The 9613-nt window shown below is 40.7% G+C and overlaps 1 long non-coding RNA gene across 1 annotated transcript; it reads left to right on the forward strand.

The window, feature by feature from the left end:
• Positions 1-3496: 3496 nt before the first annotated feature.
• Positions 3497-4055, forward strand: LOC122141578. Its single transcript, XR_006157938.1, has 4 exons — positions 3497-3542; positions 3630-3761; positions 3878-3912; positions 4041-4055. It is a non-coding gene; the product is annotated as an uncharacterized LOC122141578 (long non-coding RNA).
• The last annotated feature ends 5558 nt before the right edge of the window (positions 4056-9613 follow it).

The raw sequence follows: 9613 nt of genomic DNA on the forward strand, positions 1-9613 counted from the left end.
TTTTAATTTTATTTTTTTTGGGGCCACGCCATGGCCTGTGAGGAGGGGGCATCCAATGACCGCTAGGGGGGGCACGGCCCTCGAATGCCCCACCACAGCGCCGGCAGCTTCGAGACGGTCATTGGATAAACGCTGCGATTATGTCCCGCCCACGGACGCTCAGCGTCTCTGGGGGTGAATGGGGAGTGGGCTGGCCCGGACTCCGAGCTTCTGCGTGATGATTGGAGGCAGGGCCGTAGCTGGGGTTTGCGGGGCCCCGGTGCAGGTTGTACCCGTGGGCCCTGTTTGAAATTGTGTAAATAGGCACAAATAAAAACAAATGTAACAATGCTTAAGTTCTTTTCTCAAGTTGGGTAGGTGTCCAGGTAACAGAAACTGAATAATCAAATGTAAATAGGCATTGTACGGTCTTCCGTGGTATAAATTAAACATTATTTAAGATTAATTTTTGTTAAAAACTACAAAGTAATTCAGTAAAGAGTAGTAAATGGATTTTTCTCTCTCTCATTTAATTTATTGATTAACATTATGACACTGACAGCAGCTAGTAAATTAGGGGCGCGGTCACTCTTTAAGAGATAATACATCCAATATAATACACATCCGTTGATTTCTTTCTTCAACTGCTTTACTTTCACTCTTAAAACATAATCGACCATTTCTTTTGAGAGGATACCGCGAAAAGACGGGTTTTTGTATGTATGTTTTCGCTTAAGAGCAAGAAGAGACCAAACTCAATTCAGTGTTCAAGGACTGTGAGATGCGGATCTCTGTGCGCGCTGTGTGCACAGAACAGCGCGCGGGTGCTGAATAGAGCTTTTCATGTATTTTTGTGTTTGTATATTTAAACTGGTAAGGTGTATTTGTTCGTTCAGGCACGGGATGAAGCCAAGAATAGCTCGCCCGGGTGTTTGCGCGGCTCGTACGTAATGAACTCGGCGTGCTAACTCTCAGCCGAGTTTTTTCCGCGTCTTGCTTTTTGAATGCACTGTTTTGAATGTTTAAATTGGCAAGACTTTAAAACACGTGCAATTGATAAGCAAGATTTCGTGACGACGCGCAAGGTCAGTTTTCTTATGCTGGTCTCGCAGTCGGTTTGAAACACCGCGGGGGCCCCCCTCAGCCGTGGGCCCCTATAATCGTCACCACCTTTCACCCCACTAGCGACGGCCCTGATTGGAGGGTCTGTCGAAAGACTGCATCTCCTTTTGACTGACAGCGATTCTGTACTATAAGGAATCACTGAAGCTATTCGCGCTCAGTCCCATCGCGGATTTCTCAAGTTCAGTCGAAATAAAAACTGCTGCAACCAATTTCTTTGATATTTGCTTGGCGAAATTGCTTGATTTTCATCATACATTTCACACAATTATACACCACATTCCTTGTTTCAGTTTTACAGAGTTTTAATATTTTTTTTTTTAGATCGTTCATTCATTCATTCATTCCTTCATTCATTCATTCATTCATTCATATCTGCAGGTGTAGAAAGGAGCTTCTCCTGTTTAAAGCGACTCAAGTCCTACACCCGAAACACAATGGGCCAAGGCCGTTTAAGCAACCTAGCTCTGCTGGCCATTGAGAGGACACTGGTCAAGCCACTTGAAAAGACTCCTAGTTGGTACGACAGGGTCACAGACCATTTTCTTGAAAAGGAATGTAGGGCAGAATTTACTTTTAAATAAATAGACAATTTTAGATACACGTTTTTTTCTCAGTTGTTAATGTTCACAAAACTGACAAAACTGACTGTTTTGGACTAGTTTTGAGAAGCAACTGGGCAGGATTTGTTGTGAAAACCTGGCAACCCTGATCTGAACGCACGTGCTGGAGATCTACTACTAATTACAGGACCGTCTTTACTGAAGAGATGCGCATGAAAATCGCATTCGATTTTTTGCACAGCCCTAATATTTGAATTTTTGATAGACTTGACGTCATTACGTCGAGCGTAAAAGAACCGGTGAACCGGTTTTTTCAACCGGTTTATTGAATCGAACTGTCCGAAAGAACCGGTTCGCGGAAAAGAACCGAACTTCCCATCACTACTGTTTACCTGATATGAAAATCAACCATGCTTTTATATATAAAACGATATATGTCTAGGTTGAGAGAAAAGCATTGATTAATGAGGGCCAATGTGATTACAGAAAAACATTTATTTCCTACATAATGTGATTTTCCCCCACTGTTTTTTTACTTAAGTGCAAAAGGTTGTTTTAGGGTGTTCACTAAGATGTTGAAGATAATCCACGAGACTCATGCACATTTGACATATTAAAGATAATCCACGAAACAATCATGCACACTTATCCTATTAGACATTTTTTTCTTAATAATTATGAGTGGATGTTATGGAAGTAACTGATGAAAAGTAACTGATGAAAATAGTGGTTATCAGTATCAGCAAGTCTTGGGCACTACTAGCTGGTCATTGTAACTAAGCCAGCAAAGGCGCCACTCTGTATACCACCCCTTGCTGGATTCACATAGGGCTGTGCGATTATCAAAATCGGAATCGAAATCACGAGTTGAGGTTGTGAATTTGCTTATCGCAAAAGCCTGCGATGTGGACGCGATATTACTCTGTTCCAGACATATGCATTACTGCCAGTCTTGAGTGGCATTCTTACTAACCAAAAAGAGTGAGCCGCAACCTCCGTTCGTCCCCAATCAGCACTGCTCGAGGACAAGTGCGTAAACGCCACCATTAAAAAAGCAAAGTGGAAGAGAGTGGGAGTAATGGCCGTAGATCTACAGGGTCAGAGGCAATAGTTAGGACAAGAGATAAAACTAAAGAAAAAAGTTATGTAAGCTTCCTGGTGAAGAAAACGACAAAAAGGTATTTGCAAACGCTGCGTCACAATGCATATCAAGAGCATCCCTTAATGATGGGGTCGCTCATTCCCAATTCAAGATAGACTGCACACACATGCCTACAAAAAAACAATGTTTTATACAGCTGTCGCGTCCACGAGTCCGCTAAGCCTGATCTATGGTGTGGAAGTAGGATAAAAATCATTCATCATAGCCAGGAATGCGGAGCTCTGTTAGGGATGATCCTAGCATGAACCTCTCACTTTGTACGCGCCAGGTCAGTAGGCTTCAAACGCCCATTGCCCAGCGCCGGTGTGTGAAGAAGCCCATGCTACTCGAACATGTACAATCCGTCAATTAAAGATATAAGACAGGGCCAATGTGCAATAATAGACTGGGCAATTGTTTGTGCACGGTTATTGCTGAGCGGACCATCAGTGTACGCTCGGTAGTTTAAAATGCAAGAAAGTCCGCATCCGCGCTGTCCTGTGTCGGTACTGCTGGAGCCTAAGGTCATCCGCAACCGAGAGTAGTTTTGGGTGAGTGAAAGGTCCAGGTCCATGAAGCTATTTTAAAACACATTTTAAAATGTTTAAATAATCCCAGTAAATATTTTCTCCTATGCACTCTCATATATAAAAATAATTATTTAAAAAATAACTTTTTTTTTTTTTTTGCCCATAGAAGCATGTGCTTAGTGGTGTAGTGACTTAAATATCTTAATGGTAAATATCTTAATACAGTATTTTAAATATGGACAACATTGATGTCATTCTCGGTGTAGTAATGATGTCTGTCCTTATCTGCTTCAGATTCAGGTCTGTCTTCAGCTGCTGTGGCAGGAATATGTGTTGCTGTTGGTGTTGCTGTTGTTCTGTTGTTCGTGGCTGCAGCTGCTGCTGGTGTGATTTACTACCGCAAGCGTCCTCAAGCAGGACAGAATAGTGAGTATTACATACAGATGATTTAACAAGATGGAAAAAATTGTGAAAGGAATCTTTAAAAGATGTACAAGTATTTTTCTACTCAAAGTAATGTTTTTAATTGAATTTTGTTATAGTTCAAACAGACCCCACAGCACAAGCCAGTGATCAGGTGAGATACTATGTACACTAAAAGTCTATGTAGACTGAAGAAGAGAAAATGTCAGCACATCAAGAAAAAGCATAATATGCAACTACATAATCTTCATTAACCCTCTTTGAATTTGTGTTTTATTACAGTTGGGTCGTTTACAATGGGTCATTTAAAAGTAGGGCTGCATGGACGATTACGGCCTAAAATCAAAAGCTTGATTAATTGAACATTTTACCTCGATTACGATTAATGAACGATTATTTTGTTTGTTTTGCCCTCATAGTTCACTGACAAGGTTTGTACTGTAAATATGATTGACTATTAAAGGTGGGATATTTTTTCCTATTGAAAGAGCGATCTGACATCATAGCTCACTATCAGCAGTTATTTTATCTATGTTCGTAACATTTCTTACAGATTATTGCTCAAAGATCAGATAAAGGTAAATTAGCACAGTACCAGTAAGAGTGATTGCGTGTGTGAATTAGTCATACCGTCTCTATATTAATTGTAAAGCTGTGGGTTGTAAATAGCCTAGTTCCTTCAAAAGTAGAAAAATTTGCTATAATAAGATTTGAGATTCTAAGCTACTTTAGTGATAAATCACAGGACAGCGCTGACAACTAGTTTCTGCGTTCCTCTGTGCGTGCGATCTTCACAGCTACTGTTTATATGAGTGTTCGTGTCACAATGCAGCTGCACGAACATGGTAGCTCGATATAATAATACACATCCGATCGTCTAATTGCTTGAATGTCCAAACCATAAAACAAATACAACTGACAAAGTTTAGTGAAGATGCAAGGCTCACCGCTCGCGCGCCATCACTATGTGTTGAACCGGCGTTCACCTTCGTGTTTTGCTTTTATGCGACTGACTGGACGGGGCAGAGTGATGTGGCTACACGCGGTAGTATGCTTTTAAGGGGGAAGTATTAACAGGATTAAAAAAAACGAAATAACCGACATGGGAAAATTACGTCGGGCAGAGGTTCTGAATTTCGGTTTCGATTACTCTTCGATTAATCGTCCAGCCCTATTTAAGGACAACAATCCAGCCCTGTGTTGATGGACAACGCTAATGTGACGTCCCCTGATGAGGATGAGACTGAGGCTGCCAGTGAGACATCACTGTAACATCACTGATACCAGTCAATTTTCAAAGTCAATTTTTACCTCAAACACCACAGCAGAAGTGAATGAAATATATGTATTCATACAGCAATAATTGAAAATAATTGAAACATTAATTGGAAAAAAGAAAAGTATACCACAGGGGCATTGAATGCTTGAATCTACGGAGCCCCTAAAGGGTCATTGTGGTGGAAAAAAATCAGAGTGAGTGAAAAAAATTTGGGGTGGGAGGAAAAAATATATATATATTTTTTTTGCGTTCTCTCGCAAAACTTTTGCGTTCCCTAGAGAAACTTTGCGTTCCCTCGCAAAACTTTTGCGTTCTCTCGCAAAGATATTTGCGTTCCCTCGCAAAACTTTTGCGTTCTCTCGCAAAATTATTTGCGTTCCCTCGCAAAACATTTGCGTTCTCTCGCAAAATAATTTGCGTTCCCTCGCAAAACTAGCTGAGTTCGGACAAACACTTCCTGTTTACTTTACAGCTTGTAGTGGTTTATACAGCTCCATAAGTTCACAATGGAGCGGTTCATAGAGTTTTGTTTTGAACTTGGAGAAATAGTCAGTGCATGCTTATTACGGCACGGTTTTGGGACATACTAAAACACTTAATGTAAAACACTGTGTGAGAGCCGTGGGAACGGAGCGAGGCCGGTGGAGCACCTGCGCCATTCACCGGTAACGAGTCCCGCGAAGGAGAACTGAAGGAGGGACTGATGACAGTGTTGGACGATAGAGGACCACACTCTAAAAACTAATTCAGAGGACCTTTAGTCATTACTTAAATATATACATTGTTGTGAAATAAAAAATCAAGTTCTAAAATACTGTTAGACTTTTTAATTGTAATTGTTATTTTATTGAGCTGGGGTGACACACAAATTATGCCTATTGATGAAATATACTACCATGACTTGTCAGAGTTTAACATTTTCAGTTAATCAAAAAACAATTTAATTTTAAGTTCTGTTAATGTAAAAAAACAATTTGATGACGTGTAAACGGCCCACAGTTTCGCGTGCATGTTCAAGGTCAGACGACGAGAGGAGCATGTGGTGAATGGTAAGTAATTTTATGCTTAATTACACATATTTCGCTGAGGATTCAGTTGGTGATAGCCTCCTGTAACCGAATATCGAAATCTGCAAGTTCTTACTCTGAAATTTGAGCAGTGTTGATAGTAACGTTATAGTCTGTGTGCCGAAGTAAAGTTAGCTATAACGTTAGCTGTAGCCTGTCACGAAAATCCCTGAAGGTGACCCAGCATGGGAAGTGCTTCTTGTGCTCAGAGACATTGTTGAGCTTGTTGTTAGCCAAGTCTACACATAGAAAACCATTTGCTTCCTGGAGATCTCAAGGGATAAGGACACAAATCAAGGGTGTGGTTTCTGAAGGACCAGGGAGCCTGCAATAACTTTAACCCTTAACTGATGTGACAACACTGATGTGACCAACATGACTGATCAGCCTTGTGAGGAGCACTATGTTGACGACCCCGCATCTGTGCAACTGATGACACACTGATTCTCTCATCTGAAGATAGTTCAGGCCACCGTTCCCAGCGCTGGCCCGCTCAGTTTTCAATTCCCAGCTTTTCTGGCCTCACAGTGTATCCAACATTCAGTCAGCCAATGAGTGCTAAAAAAATATGGGACTCTTCTCACTACAAAAGATTTAATTCTACTACTCCCAGACATCCTGGAAAACTAGCGGAGGCTATTTATGAGTACACTGCTTATCCATTTAGTCTGCAGATCGGTGAGGTTGCAGAGGCCCTCACTCAAAAGCATCCCTGCCTCGAAGAACCAGGTTCCTTTAATGGGTCCTATGGATGGGCGCAGTGCCTAAAATATAAGATGAACAATTTCAGAAGGTCTCGGCTGCCCCGAAGTTAAGGTGAACTCACTCAAGAGAAAACAAACACATGACCAGTATCCGGCAAAGAATCTGAAAAAACCAAAGAAGGCTGAGGTGAACTACCTACCCCCTCATGCTCAAGGTGAAACTACTGCATGGTTTGGAAAAAGAGAGAGAGTGGAGCTCCTAAGTGAAATTATGAAAAGGGACAACTCCAAGGTGGTAGCTCACAAAATGGCCAAGACGTTCAGCCTTCATTGTTTTACTGAAGCACAGGTTGTCACGGTTCTTGAATTCGCTGGCTCATGCTCTCTGTGTTTGTTTGGTTGTGTTGGAGGCGTGGCCACTGATTACCATCACCTCATCTGCATCCCTGTGCTGCCAGGAGAGGACCATCGTGCACTTGCTCCCGTCTGACCCACCGCTACTACTCTTTGTTTCTCAATAAAGTACTGAGATTTCACTCGCTACTGAATCCTCCTTATTTATCCTGACACAGGTGAGATTATAAAATGTTTATTAAACCATTATTTTTGTACTGTGGATTGATACAATGTGGATACATGTCCACAAATTGAAATAAAATAAATAAATGTAAAAATACAGAAATAAGCCTTTTTAATTTCCAAATTTTACTTATATTTATACTTTTATTTATTTATACTTATGTCATTTTTGGTCCTTCATACTGGTGTGCCCTGTAGAGAAGTGAAACATTCAACAGGATAACACCAGTTAGCCTTGAATCAACCTTTCTGGCCAAGCTTGACCAATGCACCCCAAAATTGATGCCCTTGACCCAATCAAAAGTAGGAGCTGCAGGCTGAAGATAAGGCACAATTAAGGACATGCTTCTTGAGGTATAATGACTAACTTTATTATGAATAGACCTTTATTTTACATATGTTTCTGCCACACTGTTTCATGTCATTTGTCAAAATGGCTGCTCTGAACAAGGTCAATTGCATATTTGCAGAATTTGCACAATTGCAGGCAGATTCAGGATTGAATGGAGAGGAATAGGGTGCACATGTGGGTGCGCAGATCAAAACATATAAAACACATAGCCCGACCAAATTACACATCTATAGACGAGACTTGTGGCTACATTTTGGTGTTTGAAAGGAGTCTGTAGCTAAAAAGTATGCAGAAATAATGTATTTTGAAAAGCCTGAAAAATTGTATAATAAATAAAAAGAAACGATACAATAACAATAGGGTCCTTGCCTCCAGGCAAGGTCTGGAGTCCTCGCCCTCTTGCCTTTCGGCTCAGTCCCTAACTAACACTCATTTTTTTTTTTTTTTTGATCATCATGATTTGGGTTACGCTTGCATCTGATTTTTATTGAACACCTGATCTATTTTTTTTTTTCATGAATCAGGACAACACAGTTGAAAGGCAGAGAGAAATTGCCATTCGCTGCCTCATAGTCTATCTTGGAGAGAAGGAGGAGGACCTTTTCAAACAGTACCGCGTAAGTAATTGAGTATACTTTTAATTTTTACTTTTTTTTAACTGCATTTCTCTGTAGCCTTCCCATGTGAAGATATGGCCGTTTCAATCCCGTTTGCCCCAGCCTCCTGTGGGCTAGGCTTTGAAGTACATGGTCATCCTGCATTCCCCTTTATGCACATCCTAACATCTTTCATTTCTTCTGCAAGGATGTAGAGGAGCTGATGCAGACCTTGCGATGCAAGTGATGAAGATTGCCATCATCGTTTTGATGGGGCATGCAACCATCGTAGTAGAGGGAACCAAGATCCTGTAGGGTATTGATGTCGCCAGAGTCCTGTGCTTTGCTGATGGGTGTAATCTATGCTACCTTAGCTATCCCAAGCAGTTGAAATTTACATTCGAGGCATTCCAGAAGCTCTGCCTTGAGTTCGATGGACAAAAAGTCAGCTCTAAAAGTAATGAATCTCAAGTATGGTATTTTCTAGAGTGGACTTGATTGACCTTGCATTAGGGAGAAGCACCACATCACACACACACAGCACACACACACACACACACACACACATACACACACACACACACACATGTTCTTTTGTTTCTGGGCTTTCAGAATGTGTTTGTCATATTCTTGCTGTTAGCCCCATCAGGCGCCCTCAAAACAAACAAACACACAAACCATCTTTACCTTCCTCAGATTGTGTTGTAATCATTTGATTTGAACTGCTTTTTTTGCTTCTTAAAGACAGCAAGGCTCCCTGTAGCTACACCTAATTTCTGGGGGATTCCTAAAAGGTTGGCTAAGAAGAGATTTTTCCTCACGGTCATGACAGAAGAGCAGAAACAGCACATGGTGCAAGCTTGGAATATCATTTGGGGGAAAAAAAAATGGTGTCTGTATATATTTAAAAAATTGCCTCCCTGGAAAACACAGGGAAAATGTCTTTATTTATAGGACAGGGCTCCAACTTAATTATTAAGCTCATGTTTACTTAGAAATGTGTTTTTTATTGTGGCCAAAAAACTTCTTCACATAACTTAAAACATTATGTTGGATCAACTTAATTACTAAGCGTTCATGTTACTTAAAAATGTGTTTTATTGTGGCCTAAAAGCTTCACCTAACTTAAAACATTATGTTGGATCAACAATTACTAATTCATGTTGAAAATTATTAAGTTTCATGTTACTTAAAAATCGCGTTTTTATTGTGGCCTAAAGGTTAGGTACCATACTCAAAACATGGCTTTGAATAATGTATTTCACCCGTGGTCCTTAA

This window comes from Cyprinus carpio, chromosome B22, assembly GCF_018340385.1.
Source record: "Cyprinus carpio isolate SPL01 chromosome B22, ASM1834038v1, whole genome shotgun sequence".
NCBI classification, from domain to species: domain Eukaryota; kingdom Metazoa; phylum Chordata; class Actinopteri; order Cypriniformes; family Cyprinidae; genus Cyprinus; species Cyprinus carpio.